Genomic DNA, 19,553 nt, shown 5'->3' with positions numbered 1-19,553 from the left:
TTTTGTTGAGGAAAAAGTTGGAAAGTCCTCTGAAAATGTTGACCACATAGGCTTTGCAGAGTGGAAACGCGTCCAGACAGAGAGGTTGGGACTGCGTTTCATTTTTATCCACTAATTAAAAAGCAGCAGACGCCGCGTCACACGCTGTTTGTTAATAAGTGCGGGGACATTTCACATAATGTGACCATCAGTCAGAATGTTTGTCAGGTATGCTATTGGGGAAAACTGACAGTTCATTAAATCAGTCATCATGAAGTATTTAAAAAAAAAAAAAAAAAAAGATTAGAAAATTAATTTAAAGACGATGCACGAAAAACAAATGTATATGTTCAATTCCCCTAAAGCCACAGCAGCCAAGAGGAGGGAGCCGGTGATATATACTGTAGCTGGGAGCTCATACTGTACCCTGCGAGTTCAGACATGACGGCCGCCACCTGCTATCTTCCCCTTCCTGGAGGATCAAGATTACAGAGCTCAGAGTAATGAAAGTTGGAAAGTCAAACATCCTCTCCGTGTTCATGTCCTGCTATTTTCTCTCCAGCTGCAAAAACTCACATTTTAGCTTCAGCTTTGAGAATCTTTTCAAGAACGCGTGCACTTATTATTTTCCCTCCCTTGATCGCATTCATCTTCTGTCTAAAGACCTTATTAGTTTTAGTCGTCGTCACTTTGCAGTGTTTATGCAGGCAGCAGTTGCAGCAGCTGTGTTCTCTCACTTCACTGGTCTGCACAAAGTCCAGTCACCTCCTCATAAACCTTTTTTTTTAAACTTTTCATGGAGTTGAGTTCCTCCAATAAATTCTCCGGTATGATCCGGCTGCGGACATAAATGTGAGTAATTAACTTAAGTGGTGTGTCACGCAGTGTGAAGCCGCCATCGCCAGACATTATGTTCTATATGGAGGGATTTCTGTGGACCTGTGAATGTTTTGGCACCGCGGCAAAGTGCAGACAGAAGCACAAGCATGCAAGGCAGTAACAAAAGAGTACGTTTTGATTGTGCCATTCCAAACACATGATTTGTCTGGAAATTGTTGTGCAGCATTCTGATCTTTTCTAAATGACGTTCGTAAGAGATCATGGACCATTTGCTCGCAAAAAGACGGAAGATAATTGCGGACAGTTAGCAGTTCTGTACCCCGAGGTGGCATGCATCAGATGCAGGAGCTGTATTCAAACACCAAATGCACGCAGTGTAGTGAAAGAAACAGCTGAAGACCATAATTGCTTGAGGTGGCCTGGAATAATATAAAGTCTGAACCATGAAGACATTGTGTGTGCGTCAAGATTACCTTTAGCCCAGGGAAACGGAACGGAAAAAGGACCACTTCATGGCCTGAAGAGCGTTTATAATTCCTTTCAAAGACACACACGCCATCATTTTGCTTTAGGTAATCAAAAAAAAAAAACAACAACAGGCACACTTGTAACATGCATCACAGACTCTGATGGGAGGATCAAGTTTTCCACTTTTTTTTTTTGATTTGAGACGCAAATAAAATATCGCAGAATAATCTAAAATCCAAGGCTGGGATGAGGACATGTTGCACACATCCCTTCTTTCACTTAGAAAAAAAAGAAAAAAGTAATAAAAAGCTCAATAACTAGCATTTGTGCACTAAAATAATCAAATCAAAACTGAGGGTGATTTTATATTCATAGTATTCACAATCTGAAACTGAGCCCTATTTAGCTTTTACAGCTGACAATGACCTTTTTTTTTTTTTTTCCCCCCCCGTTAAGTTTACCTGTTCTTTTTTGTCTTCCCCGCCGATCTCTCTCCAGTCCAGCTGACTGAGTGCGGGGTGAATTTAATGATTTGATGTTAACAGTGAAATGGGTCCTTGGGAGCTTCAACAGCTGAAAAGAGCAACCATTTGGCTGGCAGACCTGCTTGCCTCAGCACTTAGAGGCGCACGTTTAAGTGTTCTGCTGTCACCCGGAATGGCCCACGAGAGGCACGCCTGGGGGGGGGGGGGGGCTGTGAAGTGGGGGGGTTGGGGGGGCGTGACTTGACGCTGAGGGGATTGCTCGACCATTCATCACATTAATGAGTCATGTCACTTTATTTACAAAAAAAAAAAAAAAAGGGACTTTTTTTTTTTTCTTTTTTTCCCCGCTCCTCCCGTGGACGGTCCCCACTGTCATGATGTGTCGTTTCGTTAATGTTGGCTGAAGTTAATCGAGGGAAAGGCAACGCGGGAATCAATCTGCGCTAGCCCAGGTAGGCCGGCCAAGTTCGGCTGATTGCCGCTAAATGTCGCCTGCTTGTATTCAGACACCAGAGGTCCAATTCTGGCTCGGTTTTTGGGGATGCATACACGAGGTAATTTGGACCTCGGAGTGACCCCCTGTGATTAGAAGTTGGGCGAGCTTTGGGCCAGAGGCGAGCTATTCATCACAGTCACAGCGTTCATCTGTGCCTCCAGCTGTGCCATATTTGGGTCATGTTTGGGCGATGCAGACGCTGGATTTGTAAATATAGATTTTTTTTACTCTGTTGGTATTTTTAAAATATGACTCGATTCTTTAAAAATGATTCGAAGAATGTGATAGAACGACTGCAGTAGATCACACTGGAAATACATCAGTCTGATAATTGGAGCTTCATGGTAAACATGATGCAAACTCTGGTGGTTAAAAGTTGGCCTCATTGGGGGGAAAAAAAAGTACAAGAGAAATAAGTCAGCCGTGGCATTTTGCTGATGCACAGTCAAATCACCGAGTCTGACAAGCTCGGCGCCAGATACTGTTAATACGATGTTGGTATACTTATATACAGATATAGTAGTATATCAGTAGCTTCCTCCTATGCTTCAGTTGGCCTATGAAAGCTCCGAGGTAGACAGGCCAGGCAGATTTAAATAGCAGTGGATATTGGAACTACATGACATTTTTCTTTGCCTGGGAAATCCAAATCTGCGATATTACCATTTCAGGGGTGAACGGATTTAAAGCACGATAGACTGATAAATCTCAGGACAGGGGGAAATAGATGAATCTCAAGTTATTTACCCTTTTTAATTGGAAATGTCTGTCACAGGGCAGCAAGCCGCATCCTATTCCAAGCCATTATCTGTCTGCCTTGATTATTTGAAGGTATTTTATGGAGAGTGATGTGCTGAGTGTCAAAGGTAGCTATTGAATTTATTCCCGCTGGATTTTACGGGCTTAAAAATACAAGTGCTGAGGAGTGAGGGGGGGAAAAAAAAAAAAAAGCTCGCGAAAGGTCAGCTTGTTAATCGCATCACCAAATTTACTGTTTCGCAGATGACGACTGACAAGATTCTGCTGACAGAAAATCCAAACGGTTCCGTTCGCTTCAAAGCTAAACTCTTCATTCTGACAACCCCTTGGAGTTTTTCTGATTAATGTGTCACCGGTTGAGCTTAAAAACTTCCGCGACTAGCTAAATACCAAGCGCGGCTATCCCCTAACCGGGGTCGCAGCTTGTTTTTAACAGACTTAAACAAGCTGTAGTTTCCACAAACTGGGGGCTTCTCATAATTGCTCCCCAGGCTCCTGTCAATAGTTTCTACCTGCTCTGGAGTCCTCATTTGGAGGGCTGTCATCCCCGCTGCAGCGCCTGTCTGGGCCCCTGAGTGACACTGCAGCGTCACACAAGGAGCCGCGTTGAAGGATATCTCCGGCTCTGAAGGAGGACACCGCTGGGACACTCATGTCGTCACGCCGTGACAGCGGTGACTACTTAAGCTCCAGACCGTCGGATGTGGGTTGCTCAGGGCCCGAGAGCGCGCGCTGTGAGGATGTGTAAGCGTGTGTAAAATGATCCGAATGCATCTCCCAGGAACATCGTATCCTTCACAGGAAGCTGCAGACGCATTCTTCGAGTTCACTTAGGCTACATAGCAAACAAATTCTTGCAAAAAAAAAAAAAAAAATCAACAAACATAACGCTCAACAAACAATTCAGTGATCTGATCGCTTATTCATACAGTACTACAACTCTTGACAGCACCGACATGGCAGTATGTGCAACTAAAAAATATTTGTTTAAAAATAGCTGCAAGTCACTCCAGTTTGTATTTGTCACAGAAAAAAAAAAAAAAAAAAAAAACAGCTGGCAGCAGACAAAACTCTGATTTAAGCACTCGTAGTAACGGATTCAGCACCTCTGAAGCGATCGCTGATGTGTTGCAACTATGACAGTACTAAAGGCAACACTTTTGTTTCAGTCATCAAACCGTGCAAACGCGAATCTCTAGTGATTGCGCTTTGGCTGCCTGTCCGTGCTCGCTGGCAGCGGCAGAAATAAAGGCTCATTTGCACCATCTGCCAGTCGGGGTGACAGGGGCAAGTCAAGTGCCAAGAGGGCTATTTAAAAAAAAAAAAAAAAAGAAGAGGAAGAAGAACAAACTGGAGTTGCCAAAGCTGCCACAATCTACCTGCTCTTTGGCTCTGCCCTCTGTGGAATATTTCTTGGTTAAATGGGCCTTTTGGTCGCAGCTGAAGGGCAGCGGTGATGAAAGACTGCGACATTATGTGACTCCACATTGTCACAGCAGGGATTGGCATTTGTGCGCTAATGTTGCGAGCTGTATTGCTGTGACAAGGGGTTGTGGGAAAGGTCTGCTTCATTTCAAGTGTGACTACACTGTGGTGCAATGCCGTGCAGAAAGAGCTGAAAGCGGCTGCACCGAGAGGAGGATTTCACTGCGGATGCCACATCTCGGCAGCTAATGGTGGACTTTAAATGAAATGCGGCTGAATTGCTCAAATTGATTTGCCTCGACTTTGACTGTCCTCTGGCTTTCTCCATAGCTCCATGATGCAGTTGGTATTTTTTTGTGAAGAGTTTCTTCCGTAACGTGTGTTTTTGACTGTAATGAGAAGCTGAGGTTAAAAATGTGACATGCTGGTGAATCAGAAATTCCTATGCATAACATGCAGACACAAAGTTCAATTTCTCCGCTTTCTGGATCTTTGGGAATTTATTTAGACATCACAAATGGCCGATGAGTTATGGTTACAAGAGGCAGGCACGCTAAATCTCGACAGTGCCCTGAGGATAGGAATAAAACGGATATCACTGATTCTGGTCTTGGTGATGCTTTTGCTTTTCAGAAAGTGTCACCTTAAAGAAACTTGTTTCTCACCGAAACCGTGCAAAAAATAACCGTCCCAAATGTGAGCATTTCAAGAACGCTGGCATTGCTATGCTATGTAGACAGCCTCGTGGCATCGCTGTTGTTGTGTTTTAATTCTCCCGCAGACTGATGTTATTGCAAAGTTTCACGCCGCTGTCGCCTCAATCTGGTTTGAGTCTGATCGTCAGTGTTGGAGAGAAGTGTGTTGCTAGATTTGCATGAGTCTGAGACAAATATTGGTGCGCTTGCCCCTCTTCATAAACTGTTGATGAAGTGAGGGATTGCACTTTGATGGTAATTTGAGCGCAGACGTTCTCAGACGAGGATATTTCATGAGGGATGATTCTGTCTCCTCGCGTCTTCCCCCGAACCCCTCACTTCCAGAAACTTCCTAACAAAGTTAGTGATCATCGGTGCAATGTGTCATGCTTCTGACGGTTTGATTGTGTCTGTGTTTTCACATGCAGAGGAGCGGAGAGGAAAAGAGAGCTTCGTGTGTTGCTCAAGGTCCTTTTAGCTACTCCCCATCCCACATCTCCCTGCACAATTAATTTTATCTTTGGGGTATTATCAAGAGGGAGCCTGGCAAAGCAGCATGACAGAAAAACGGTCCAGAAGCCCAAGGCCCAGGGTGGGAATTAATCTGTTTGACAAGATCTCTCACAAACGATTTGCCTGGCTTTCCTTCAGTTGGATGTTGCCACTACCCTGCATATCTGAGGGGGGTGAGGAATAAGCGTGTTTCAGACACAAAGAAGAGTGGATCGACTCCCAACGCCGAGGCGAGCAGCGGCAGGGTGGAGTCCACGCTTTCGGGACACAAAGAAGAAGAAGAAAAAAAAAAATATCAGTCTTGACAGGTGTTTAGCGTTCGGACAACACCTTGTGGTGTGAGATGACTCCTTCAAGCTTCCAAAAATGGTTAGCCTTGCTCAAGTCGGGCTCAGGAAAAAAAAAAAAACAAAAAAAAAACTATTGACATCAAGCAGACGTTTGATGCATTATCTGGGACGCAGAAAATTAATCAAAGTAATGATTGAATAATTATCTCAAGTGCAATTAATTAAACATGCCAATGAACTCATCTTGAACAGCTGTCCTAGCTGCACCACTTAATCACTTGTGAGAATTACCCGCAACACAAACGGAGGACGCCGAGTGCACGGAATAATCTCTGCAAAGTGCATTGTTTACAAACAGTAATTAATATCACACCGTGTATTAGCAGGCTAAGTGACTGCCGTGCACTTCTGTAATTGTACCGGAGAGACTTGTGTTTCCTCCCCGTTCTTAACTCAAACCCAAATGGCTGAGTTAAAAAAAACCCACAAAATTAATAGAAAAATGATTTTTTTTGTGTGTTTTTGACCAAATTCTGTGAAAACTGTAATTCCATGAACAACAAGTGGCATCAGAAAATGAAAACGGACAGAAAGACAACAGATCAGTGACTTCATTCAACACAATGGACGACTATATTATAACAGACGCACACTTTATCATATCAGTAATTACATGTACTCATTACAACTTACATAGAATTTCACACAAAAAAAAATAACATTGTAGAATTGTGAATGTAAAAAAGGGATTATTAGCATATTCATTAGGATTTTAATATCTTCCACAGCACTGTACATTTCAGTGAGGACTGTACCGCTGGAGCATGAGTGAGATACTACAGTAATTAAAAATGAGCTCCGTGCACTTTTATGCCGTTTGAACTTCACAAAATTCACATGTCTAATGACAACACAGAAAATTAAAAGCCTCAAAAGCAAGGTAAAAGATGATTAAAAGCAGCCACGCTGGTCTCCAGACAAACGTAACCTTTTAATTAATAAGAAAGTTGTATTTTTCTTTTCTTTTTTTTTTTTTTTTTTTCACCTCACAGAGTGTGTACATGAATTTAAAAGGGCAAAATTGCTGTCGGGGGATGTCGCAGCACACAGAACCGTCCGCCTGTGAAGGATTATACTGAAACGATTTGAGAGGGCTTCATGCAGTCAGACTCTCAAATAAATGTTTAAAAGGAGAAATTAAAAGTTATTGGCGAGATAAGATAACAAGCAACATTAATTGTGTGCTGTTTGGATTCAACCTTTTTTTTTTTTTTTTTGTGCTGCGTTTTCTCCATCCTTTTTAAAGGGCTTTGAAATTGAAAATATAAGAGAAAAATAATGACTTTGATGAAAATACCACGGACCTTGAACACATATCAACATTTTCAGCCACAGTTTTTTTTTTTTTCTTCGTCTTTCTTTTTCTTTTTTTAAACTAAAATGTCACCAGCTTTCCCAATTCATGGTTGAAATAGCAATTATCTTGACTTGTGCGTTTGGTTGAACTCTGCTGACTTGAATGGAGCAGTTAGAGCGGCTTTTTTCCTTCTCCTTGTTACTGTAGCAGCAAAAAAAAACACAGCTGCCGTTCCTCTTTTATTTCCTATTTATCTGGGCCTTTTGTGTGCGCGTGTTTGCACCAGGCTGGATAGTACGCTTAATAGCTCTGAGAAGCGGAGATTTTACTGGGGGTTAAAAAATGCACAAACTAATTCCGCTGCTTGTCGCGAGCAAAAACATCCAGTCACTTTGATCAGTTTATTGTTTGTCCCAGCAGAGAGCTGTGTTGGAATCGATTTCCCTCCACTGTAATTGGTGTCATGCCTGGTTTGGCTAAATAAGCCGTCACACCAAAAAAGATGCTCGAGCAAACTAAAAGGGCGTTGCTGACATTTTGCTTAAAAATATATGCAGCAATTACAGTGACGTGAGGGTTTTTTTTCATTCTCTCGCCTTTGAAGCTCTTCAGAACACTTTGTGGCCATATTAATGAAAATTACTTTCACTTACATGACAAATGTCAGCCTTCTCTTCAACTGTCTTTTTTTTTTGTTTGAGATTTTAATGTTACACTTTCCACGATTTCCAATGACTTTATTTTTTTCTTTTTTGCATTTTCTGTTGAATTTCAACCTACAAGTGCTAACCATTTCAACACTATGTGACCTGTTTTATTAATTAATTTATTTTTGGTGCAGGCTTTACAGTAATTGAAGTACATCACCACAGAACGGGTTCACCTCTGATCATTCAGACATGCTCAGTGAAAGTCTGCAGAACCTCGGTTCACTGTCATCCGTCCAGAGGAGCTTCATGTATTTTTGTTAACAGAAAAGCACAAGGTTGAAAGGTTAATATCTGGCAGCGCCCACAATTCTCTGTGCTGTTGTAGCGGCGCATCCTCATCCTCTCTCTCCACCTCTCTCTCTCTCTCTCTCTCTTCCACAACTGTTATTTTGTGTGTGTGCACACACACACTCACACACACACGCGCGCGCGCGTGCGCGCAAAGCGCACACCCCCCTCCAGTGTAAAAGTTGCAGCAGAGCCATCCATCCAAACCTGCAGACCATGAAATTAGGTTAAGACGTAAGGCTGTGAATGACACAGGTGTGGATACAAATGAGAACATCCGAATGAAGAAGTACAGATCCAAGACGGCTGATACTGTAGCCGTTATAGGCAGCGGGAATTATATTTCACAGCTTCCTCCTCCATTTTATTTAACCCACTTTCTCTTTTGTGTGTTCGTGGTCTGGACGGGGCATTTGCATACGTACTGGGAGGAAGCGTGTAAGGATATGAGGAATTCTGTCATTTTCCAAATCTCATTTCCTATAAAAAAATCTCTAACAGTTGCACGGTCTTGTCGGTGCTCTTCTTTTCTTTAGAGTTGTTTGAGATATTCTTTTCTTCTTACCTTTGAAATTAATTTCCCCAGTGTATGACTGATATTAAACAAGCGACGAGCATAATGACAGTATTTTTAACGTAACACTCTTCTAACATGATTTGGGGTGTTTTCACCATTATTGCGATAGAAAATTAAAGAATTGATAAGTTATACCAACTTTTTTTTTTTAACTTAACACAAATGTATATTTACATATACTGTTTTTGATAATGATCATAGTTTTTTTTAACTAAGAGCTGAAGCTAATCGGTTTAGGTTGAACACTGGTCTACAACTTCACTCTTTCGGCCCTCTGTAGCCTTTTTCACTGACTTTTTTATGGAAATATACATTTCGAGCTTGTTTTTGTTTTAACTGCATACCAAGAATCGTATTTAAAATAACTCTTAGCCATTGGATGACAGAACTAAAACCTAAAGAATCCAAAAACAAGGTGAAAATTTAAACCAAACGGTCCAAAGAAAAATAACCAAAATGACGAAAGAGTTGCAATACAAAACAACCACAATTGCGAAAATTGCAAGAAAAAGCTGGATAAAGTGAATTGGCTAAAATATCTCACACAACTAAGGTACCTAAAACAACTAAAGTGGCTGAAACCGCTCGAAAAGGTCAAAAGGAAAAGCGAGCAAATGGGGGTAAAAAGGTCACAATAACTTAAGTGGCTGACTGTCTTGAAAAAAGAAAACTAACATGAACTGAAATGTCGTATTTGAAGCTTTACAAGTGTGACATACGTCATGATTGTTTATGCATGTCGAACCTCAACAAACAGCTGTTTTATACTGGTCATAATGGTTGTCAACTCCTCTGAGTGAGGGAAAGATGAACATCATTGTGAAGCAACAAGTTTCATTAATTCAAATTGGATCCTAATATTATAGATAGATATTCTAGAATATCTATCTATAGTCAATTCTAGAACTGTGAACTGGAAAAGTTACCAGCGGGAAAAGACCTATTTTTCAATCAGGAACCAAACAAAATGATCAATATGCATTGATTCTAAACGTATGGGAGTATAACTGGCTTTATCAAGCTATATAAGTCAGACTTAACAGCATTTTTTTTTTTTTGTGTTTATTTTAACTGTGATACATTTGCTTTTTAACTGACGCTTCATACTCCAAATGTGTTCTGGAGTGAATTAGTAACATTAGCTTCTTGGAGCACCTTGCTCATCTCTGTTACTTATAAACAGACACAATCATTGAAAAAAAAAAAGAACTCAGACCACAACCTGTGTGCAGATTTGTCTGTGTTACTTGATTGTGAATGATCTGCTTAACAGGCACACCAGGTCCGTGCTCAGGGGCTCTGAGGCCCGAAGGCTCCGAAACACGTCGTGTCAAGGTTCAGTTCAGTCATTCATGACTAAAGCAGAGCTGCAAAGTCCTGCAGTTGATTACAAATGAAGAGCAGGCAAAAACAAAGACGGCATCAGCTCTCTCCTTTTGTGTCGGCACGAACTCGAGGATATCGGATCTTTTGAACTGAATTTGAACACGGGGGGATAATGAAAGTTGTGACAGGTAACACTTCAGTGAATATGAACATTTTCACATTCAAGCAGCTTTTAGAATAAAGAGCACTTTCAAAGTGGAAAATGATTTCCTTAAATGCTTCCTGAAGTGCAGGTTGAGGGTGAATCAGAGTGATTTGCATTGATTCCACTGTCCTGAGTTTGACTATTAATGATCAGTGTTGGTGAATTCAAATGGGTAAAATTAGCAATTAGTGAAAAAAATGAGACAAAAGCAGCGAGCGTTTGAGCAGTTTGGCCTGTGTTCAGTGGCAACCAAGCAGATAATCTAAGCTTCAGAAGAACTGCCACTTCGGAGTTAACTGTATGTGTCGTCAACATTCAAAGCTCCTCGCTCCTGAAGGCCGTCCCTATTATTACTCTGTGTAGGGAAAAAAAAAAGAAGAAAGAAACGTGTCTGAGAAAACAAACAATTACAGTGCTGTTAAACCATCAGATTCATCATCAAAGTGCTGCACAAAGGGCCGTCGCTTTTCAAAAGCAGCCGCATCTAAAGCGAGAAATGCGAGAGCGCCGTATTGACTATTGCTTTTACCATAATAGGTATTGACCCCCGCATCAGCAAAGATCTGCTGATATCTGCAGTCCTTCAAACCCCACCGAGTTCAAACATGGAAAGTTTCTACTCCAATCACCGCAGGTCTGCGTGGATACAAAAGACCGCTGCGCGCTTTAAAGGGAATAAAATATGTGCAAAGGTGAATGGTAATATCAGCCGAGCTGAATTTTGATTGATGGGCCCTTTTGGGGCATGTGGGCCGCATGAAAGAGAAAAGTCAAGAGAGATTTTGCCAACTAATGATCCATTCCGCTTTTTGAATTAGGTTTAACCTGAGTTTTGGAGATAGCATGACAGTGTGAATTAGAGAGCCGGAGCGAGTGTGGAATTGGAATGTCAATCAAGGAAAACAAACTCCGTGCATTACGGTGCATTTTTAATTCATCCCTTTGAATGGAAGGGAAATAATTACCTCCGGCCGACTCGACATGCATTCACATACCGCTCAGTTATTCCCCCGGCCTTAAGTGCACGGTTGGCGAGGAATAGAAATGACTGAGGTGGAGAATCTCCTCATTTCGCGGGCTGGCCCGCTCCTGCTTACATGCACACACACACACATGCACGCAGTCACTTGCAATACATAAGCACTTGTGGGATGGCAAAGGGTCAAGTGGTATTCATTGTGTGCAGCGGAAAGTCCTGACGCTCGCTAATATTTCCCGATGTGTTCTCGTCGCCTGAATGCCGGCTGCTGCCTCAGCTCGCTGCCATTGTGGGAGCTCTCCATTTGAATGTCAACACTATTATTACAGCAGGTGATGCAACAGCAGGTGTCTCTCTGCCCGTCTGTCCCGCGTCCGCCGTCTGTCTCTCGCCGTCTTTGTGCGTCTCTCGCAGGCTCTCCAGCTTTCCTTCCCTCAGTTTTGGTTAATAGCTATCATTATGTGTCTGCCAAATGGAATCCATTTGAAACCCACTTTTTCTCCCCCCCTTTCTGAGCATCTCTATTTTTCCAGGCTTGACATTCTACCTCTCTCTCGCGCTCACTCTCCCGACTGTAATGGGCGAAACGGAGAAAGTTCCATGTTGCTGTCTCGCCTCTCTTTTCCCATTGTTTAGAGCCGAAGCCCTGACAGTGGAGCTCCTGACTAGCTCGGGGTGGGGGAGAATGGACACTTTGACATTTCACACCCTGAGATGTGGCAGCGCGCGGTATTACTAGTAAACACTGTTCATTACCGCCCTGACAGCTGATGACCAAGATTCAACCTTCCCGCACCTGCCTCTGCCAAAAAAAAAAAAAAAAAAAAACCCACGCACAAAAGGGACTTTCTAACTTCAAGATGCTCGCCGCGATCAAAGCTGAGAGGCGATGTGCTTTTCTATTTTCCCATCCTGTGCTCCCCCGTCTCCTCGTCCTGACTTTCAACCATATAATCAAGTGCACTTTATTGCTGTCATGTCTGCATAGGTCCGACTACATTTTCAGCCCAGGCTTTATTGACGTTGAGAGACCTGATACAGCTGGAAGAGGCGAAGCGTCAGGCTCGGGGAAAGAAGGACGAGAGATTACCTTCTGAAACAAACAGAATAGCAAAGTAAACGGTTTATAAGAATTTGAATTGTAGCTTTGTTCATACAGTTTAGTAATAAGGCACTGCACTGTAGCAATCAGGGTTGAGTCAACGTCTGTGCAGCATTTGCCACCGAACTATATCTCCTTCAGTATTACGCTAGCATCTAAATTAGTGGTCTATGTTTCAGTTAAGCGGTAAAAGATGTCAGGATGTGCGATTCCTCTCACGAGTCAGGAAACATTCTGTTTAAATTCATCGGGGTGTGTTTCAACAGCTTGTAAAGCCAAACAGTAAAACTGGGAAACATTGGGAGTGTGTTCGACCAAATGATTAAGACTCGAGCTGCAATTATGACACGGCTGTAAAACGGCTGTTCTTATAATTTGGCACCGAATAAAAGGCAGGTCAAGTGCTTATGCGACGCTGTTGTTCAAACTATGATCTGCGTTTATCGCCTCTTCGTTAAAGCATTTTTTTCTTCACTTAAAAAAAGCAATTTAAAGAAAGTGTTTATCGTTGATGCTAATGTATCTAATGAATGTGATCCATTTTCAACAAAATATGACTTCTTTCTGTCAAATATCATTTAATATGTGATTAATATACAATTTGAATGAACAACAAAGATAACTTCTTTACGAATGTAGACAAGAATTCAACAACTCTAATGCAACAATACCTTCATTCTACTGTTTCCAGGAAATCGTAAACAAAACAGACAAGAAGCCCCATATACTGTCACATTGTTGGATATGTATGGATGCACAGTGGTGTACTGGCCCTATAGAAGAGCCTCACTTTGAGTTTGGGGGCTTGAGAGTCTTTCTGTCTGGAGTTCAGAAGTTCTTTCTCTGCATGAGATGATTTTCTTCAAAAACTCTGGTTTCTTTCACACAGTCCAAAAACATGAGTTTCTGTGGATCCAGAGTGCCTCTGAATATTGAAAAATGTGTTGTAAACGGGGAAATATATCAATATATATTCAAAGAAAAGGCTGTGCTTGATGAAAAAAGACAACGACCACAAAGCAAATTTGCATTTCTTCACTTATTAGTTAATTTGTTAAAACCGTTTATTGGTTTGTTTTGTGTGAATCTTGGGCCAGTTCTCAGAATTATCATTGACTGTGAAAATTGCTATAATCTTTTCAGGTTTTTAAGTGTTTTTAGCAGGATGAAAAAGAGATAAGTTTATTTTAAGGGTGTATTTTGTCAGCTGTGACTGGATCCAGCCTCCCAAATCTCTGAGTTTGTTGAAGTGGTCAAGAGGATACAGTAGATTGGTCGATGGCGTCACCTGAAACACCGTAAGCTGAACAGACACCGAGTGGCAATAAGTTAGAAGCCAATCATGAAATAATCAGTGTGCGTTGTTGGAATCACACATCCTGACATCTTTCAGTTCATGGGTTGTGAACAGTTTACGTTCACGATAATAACATTTCATAGACTGTATAGAAGAGCACCGTGGCTCTTTGACTGTCACTCAGCACCACCTATAAAGATGTTAATTGTATATTAGAGGTTTCCTGCCACTTGAAATATAAACCATGAATAGTTTTTTTTTTACGTTATAATGTCACAGGATCCAATAAAAATACATGATTTAATGGATTTGTGTCATAAAAGAGTGAGATAAATTAGCAATATGGATTATGAATTAAGGCACATTATGCAAAATAAGCTATATATAAAAAAAAGGACTCACCGGTTATTGAGTCGGTGTGATTATCTGGTTGAAAATTAGTCTGCATTAGGCCCGTGTCATGTCACAGCTTTCACCCTATGCCCAGAACTGGGTGTGATATAAAATTCCTGACATGTGAGTCTCATCAGTGCAGGAGTGCGGAAGTCATTTTGGCACGGCTAAAGCATTTTAATATGATTGTTGCTAATATCATTCATATTGGCAAAATTTCCAGTTGAGCGGGTGAATATTCTCATATCCGGCGGGACTGGGAACCACACTTTTTTTTTTTCCCCCCTTCCAAAGACGAACAGCAATATTGCACGTCTTTTGAGTTTATGCAAAGCATTTCCCATTTTCCTCCAACAGCACTCACTCAGAGCAGCCATGGCAAATATCATTAAATACCCTCCTAACACCCTGCACACACACACACACACGCACAAACACACACACAAACAACATACACAGAAGACTACCTCTTTCTCTCTCTCTCCCCATAACCATTTCCCCCCTCTTCTTCTTCTTCTTTTTTTTTTTTTTCCTCCCTGGCTATCACTCAGTAGCAGCGCACGAGGGAAAAAGAGTGCATTGATCTGCCAAAGTGAGCAGCCATTTCACAGGGCGAGTCAGCGCGGCACTCCTGTCCCTGAATGGGAATTGCTCATTTCACCTGGCCGCCTTGCCTCTGTGGCAGGACTAGCGGGAAGCCCTGCTGGAGACGGAGGGAGGGGTGGGGGTGGCGCCCGGAGTCAGGGCCCTGGTCAGGGCTTGGCAGGCGGCAGATAAGAGCTCCTCATGCTGCTCCTGCACGCTCACACCACCGCTGCTAAAAGTCGGCCTCTCTTTCTCTGTCTTTCACAAAACTGATATACACACACACACACTGCTTTTGTCCGCACATGTGAGGCACTAATAATAACTTTGGCGTTCTGGTGAGTCAGCCTTCTTTCCTCAGGCAAGGATAAAAGTAAAACATGGTGCCTTTATTGAGTCTGAAATCACTAACTGTGGAATTCCCAGAACAGGGCTTTAACTCAGCCAGCGGTCCATTCACTGCCAGGATGCCATGTGTCCACGAGATCCAATATTGTGGTCGAAGCAGGTGCTGATAAACTGATAAACATGCCAAGAAACTATTTGTGATATTCCCACAGACAGCATATTACAGAGCAAGAATAAAGCTCCGGGAATCAAAGCAGCTCTGACTGAAGAATCTGCGCCGTTCCCACGTTTTTATCGGATATATTTATATATTACTTTTAACATTCTTGACTGGCCAGAGCTAAATCTCTTTACTAATATAGCTTTTATCCATTTTAGAAGTGTTTGGGATAAATATTAGAACTGAAGATAAGACAAAAATACAGTTTTTGTATTTTCTTTAGCTTAAAATGTTTTAAAAGACAAACCACAGTGACATTGTAAGTATTCCTTTCTACATGTTTGTTTTATCTGAAACATACATCAGTAGGGCTTAAAGTAGCGAGGCAACAATATCCTTCATTTTTTTGTTGATATTGTAAGTGTACTATTGTTTCTAGTGAGCGCATCGTCTTTCTTTCAACCTCTTTGTTGTTAGTTTACCAGCACAGTTGTACTTCCTGGAGCAGCGTGTACAGACTGTGACCATCTTTTACTTTCATCACAAATCACAACCTGTGTGTCATGTGAATTAACCAAAATTAGAAGGTTTGGCTTGGGTTAAAAATCAAACGGTACATCTTGTGGTGCTGCCAGGAAAGCAAAAAACAAAACAAAACCTACCACTGTGACAAACAAACTTAAATCAGAATATGAGTTAATTAAGCTTATTGTTCCTTTTTATTATAATGTGGGTAAGGGAGGAATTCAAGAGTTGTTTCATGTGTTTTTTTAGACACAGTCACAATAAAATGAGGTGTTTTTAGTGAAGCCACTTCAGATAAGATAATAATCACCCCATCCATCCACCCGGTGAGGAGGAAACAGTATTTGGATCAAGGAACTATCTCAACCACAGGAACACCTTCATAAAACCCGTGCACGCGTTGGAGGAACATGCAAATGCTGCATTCCAGTTATGGCGGCGTTTTGGCTGCTCCCTTCCACAGTCACCACAGCAGATTGTGGTCCGCATGTTCAATTTGGCACAAATTTGACTTAACCCTCAGTGGAACGTGAACCCTGACCTTCCAGTCAGAACCACGTGGCTCTAATTTTGGTCACCACTGCATCATTTTAACTACACTGTAGTAATTTTGGTTGATAGAGTGTGGCTGTGATTGTCTTTTATCATAACGCCTCATAGTTTTATTGAATTTATTTGATTTCTTAGGTTTACAAGAAAAAGAGGAAAAAAAACGGTATCATATCAAATGAATCTGTCTCTGCCAAACCTAACTTACATATAAGCGAAGTTATCAGCCTTCCGGTATCTGCCTCACCTCGCTGACAGTCTCTCTCTCCCCCCCTCCTCATCCCTCGTACGTCCAAAACACATTCCATCCAGCCACTTCATTCCCCCACTTCATCCTTCACATGTTCTCAAATTTATTTCTCTCTATCTCTCTCTGCTGGTCAGCCCCTCTTCCCTCCCTCCGCCGAGCGTATCTCTCGGCTGCTCTCCTTGCTCGGTGACAGTCTCATCACACTCTATCAATCAGGCTTGTGAAGCCCGGGCGCAGTGCAGCACGCCATCGCACAGTCCCGGCCGGGTCCCATCAGTGCCAGTCAGTCTGCCTCACTCTCTCAGTCACTTTTAAAAAGGTTTAGGTTGCCAGATATAGTCTGCCATCCCCCCCCAACCCCCCCACCACCCATCGCAGGTCAGCAGATGGGAGGAGGTTCAGCTTTAGCGCCTGATTTGATGTCACTTGACATATCCTCTGGCCTGTCCCGCCATTCAAAAGGGGGTAATTTGTCTTGATAAACAAAAGAGCGGATATTCGGAGTGGGGCCGATCAGCTCAGATTCTCTGCTGATGAATCGGGCAACGTTTAGAAAAAACACGGCACACGAGAGCCCCGGACGCGTCGCAGGAAATTTAAGCAAATGTGAAATGATGCAAAACAGAGGTCAGAACATTTTTTTTGTCCTCGACTCATCAGCTATTCCTCTCAGTCTTCCTACCTGCCGCAGGCCTCATCCTGTGGTTGACGTCTCAGGAAAGAGAACTGCATTAATGAGAAAGACAGACAGAGACGGAATGAGGATTAACAACTTCATCAACTTGAAATTCTTTACATTTAGAGCAAACAATGAGCGCTCGCTGAAAAAGAAAAACACCAAAGAAGTTTTTTTGGACGGCTTGTTTTTCCCCTAAAGTCTCACTGTTGGTAATATAATTAGTTTTTTTTATGCACAAAATGTATAGCAGAGACACACAGAATACTTGTTTTGCAATCAAATTTCAGATGAAGCAACAGAAGATTGCACGCGCAGTGGAGAATGACTTAACCACAGTTATCGATTGACTTTGTGAATTATGAAAACAAGTGTAATTACATTTTCCTTTAAGTAGCACAACAAATTAGGCTTGTGAGTTATTCTGGAAGCAAAGAGTGGGGGGAGAGAGAAGGAGAGAGAGAGAGAGAGGGAGGGGAAAAAAACGCCTTTTTAAGTCTATTTAATGTGCTGGGAAGGCTCTCAGGCTATTTTGTTGCTAAATGCATTAGCAGATGCTGCCGTGCCCATACAAGCCTGTGGACTAATGTTCGTGTAAATGATTAGCTACTTATTTAACCAACAGGAGGAAATGTGCTTTGGGTGGTTATGACAAAAAAATGAGTTGGGGGGGGAGGTAGACATTTTATTTATTAATAATCTTAATTTCTGAATGAGCTTTAATTGAACTCATTGTCTTCTGGATCACGAGCAGTGCTGATTATAAATGTCGTGATTGCAGTGGCTTTGCTCATCCGTGTTCATGCAAAGTCAATTTTCCTCGTGAATGTAGCCGGCTGATTTCTTGTTATTGTTTGCTGCGGATGCAAACAAGTCCCAAGTTTTTATTGCTCCAAGGTGTGAGCGACGCTAATCATCCGGGAGAGGCTGGTCCCGCGACCCCACAACCTGACCCCATCCCCGGCGCAGAGTTCTCACTTATCGGGGTTTTTCTCCATACAACCGCTTCACGCTAATGAATCCACAAATTAAATTGTAGAAGAGAGGAATATTAGGGTGCCTGCCGTATTTGATGCAGTGAGGAATACTCAATTAGGCCGGATTTGGCCTTGGTAATTATTACATTATAGCTAAGATAAGTGTTCAATGGCAACAAATGCTTTGATGGACTTCATTCTGTAACAACGGCGACGGGCGAGCAAAGATGAAAATGGCAGAACATGAGAGCGAAAGGGTGCGGGAGGAGGAGGAGGAGGGAAGGAGAAAAAAAAAAAAACGGCAAGTGAAAAAGTGACAAGAAAGCTATCGCACGGGAGCCCCTGTCTGCAGCAGCCATATTTCATTACACAGCACCGAAGCTTAGGAGGCAATCAAGCATATTTAGCCATCCTCGTCTTGCCCCCCCCCCCCCCCCCCCCGCCCGCCCGCCCGCCCCCACCCCCAAAGCAATTATTACTCCCCAGTTTTTTACTGTGCTTTGCCATGAGGAAAATGAACCGCAGTACTTATCAGCTCAATGCATACACAAGTGACTGGGGTGGAGGACATGTAGGTATGCACATACGTATATCCATATATGTATGCCTTCACGTGGGCGCCAGCGCTCCCGTTCAGCGAGGGAGGGGGGGAGGGGGGGAGCTGACCACTCGTGAGCAATAGGTTATCTTTTTTGATCCCATTAGCTCGGTAACATCAGCACATTTAGGAGCAGCAGGCGGAACGAGGGGAGATACAGAGATAACCATAAACATGTCACCAAAAATGCGCCGGTATTTGCATTCATATTGGAAAGAGGCAAATTGATGTGGGGTCAAACAGGGAAGGTGAGGGTTTATGACCTGTGCATAGCTCTGCTGTCAGCAGCTCTGATCTATCGGACCGGCCAGGCTTGTCAGGCTTTACGCCTGATTATATTATCATGGCTGACGATCAATGCGAATGAATGATCGTTCATCCGCAAAGGGGAGTCGGACGAATAAAGCAGAATGCAAACAGTACATCCTTTGGTAATATAGTGGATGGAAACAGGCTCCCCTCGGTCTGAAGTCATTCAGTTAAGTGATCATTGTGTGCCACTGCAACACAAAGCGTTTTAAAAATACATTAACCGGCTCTTTTATTCAGCTTCTCTGTTTTTTAAACATCATCCAGTCGTATTACAGTAAAAATCAGCAGCAAAGAAAAAAAAGAAAGCCAAAGCCCACCTCACCATTGTGTGGTGTTTGAGCAGTTAATGTGGAACTCATTTGGGTGGCGCAGCCGCCAACTGCAGCATT

The 19,553-nt window shown here is 42.5% G+C and overlaps 1 protein-coding gene across 34 annotated transcripts in view; it reads right to left on the bottom strand.

Annotated features, from left to right (window-relative positions):
• Positions 1-19,553, bottom strand: part of LOC115386025 (receptor-type tyrosine-protein phosphatase delta) — a 355,926-nt gene that overhangs the window by 180,425 nt on the left and 155,948 nt on the right. For all 34 annotated transcript variants that reach the window (XM_030088168.1, XM_030088177.1, XM_030088172.1 and 31 more), the window contains exon 7: positions 17,284-17,327. The gene's annotated coding sequence lies outside the window, so the exon portion shown is untranslated. The remainder of the gene's footprint in view (positions 1-17,283; positions 17,328-19,553) is intronic.

This window comes from Salarias fasciatus, chromosome 3 (genome assembly GCF_902148845.1).
Source record: "Salarias fasciatus chromosome 3, fSalaFa1.1, whole genome shotgun sequence".
Taxonomy (NCBI): Eukaryota; Metazoa; Chordata; class Actinopteri; order Blenniiformes; family Blenniidae; genus Salarias; species Salarias fasciatus.
Note: the sequence above shows the minus strand (reverse complement) of the source record. Positions and strands in the feature narration are given on the sequence as shown.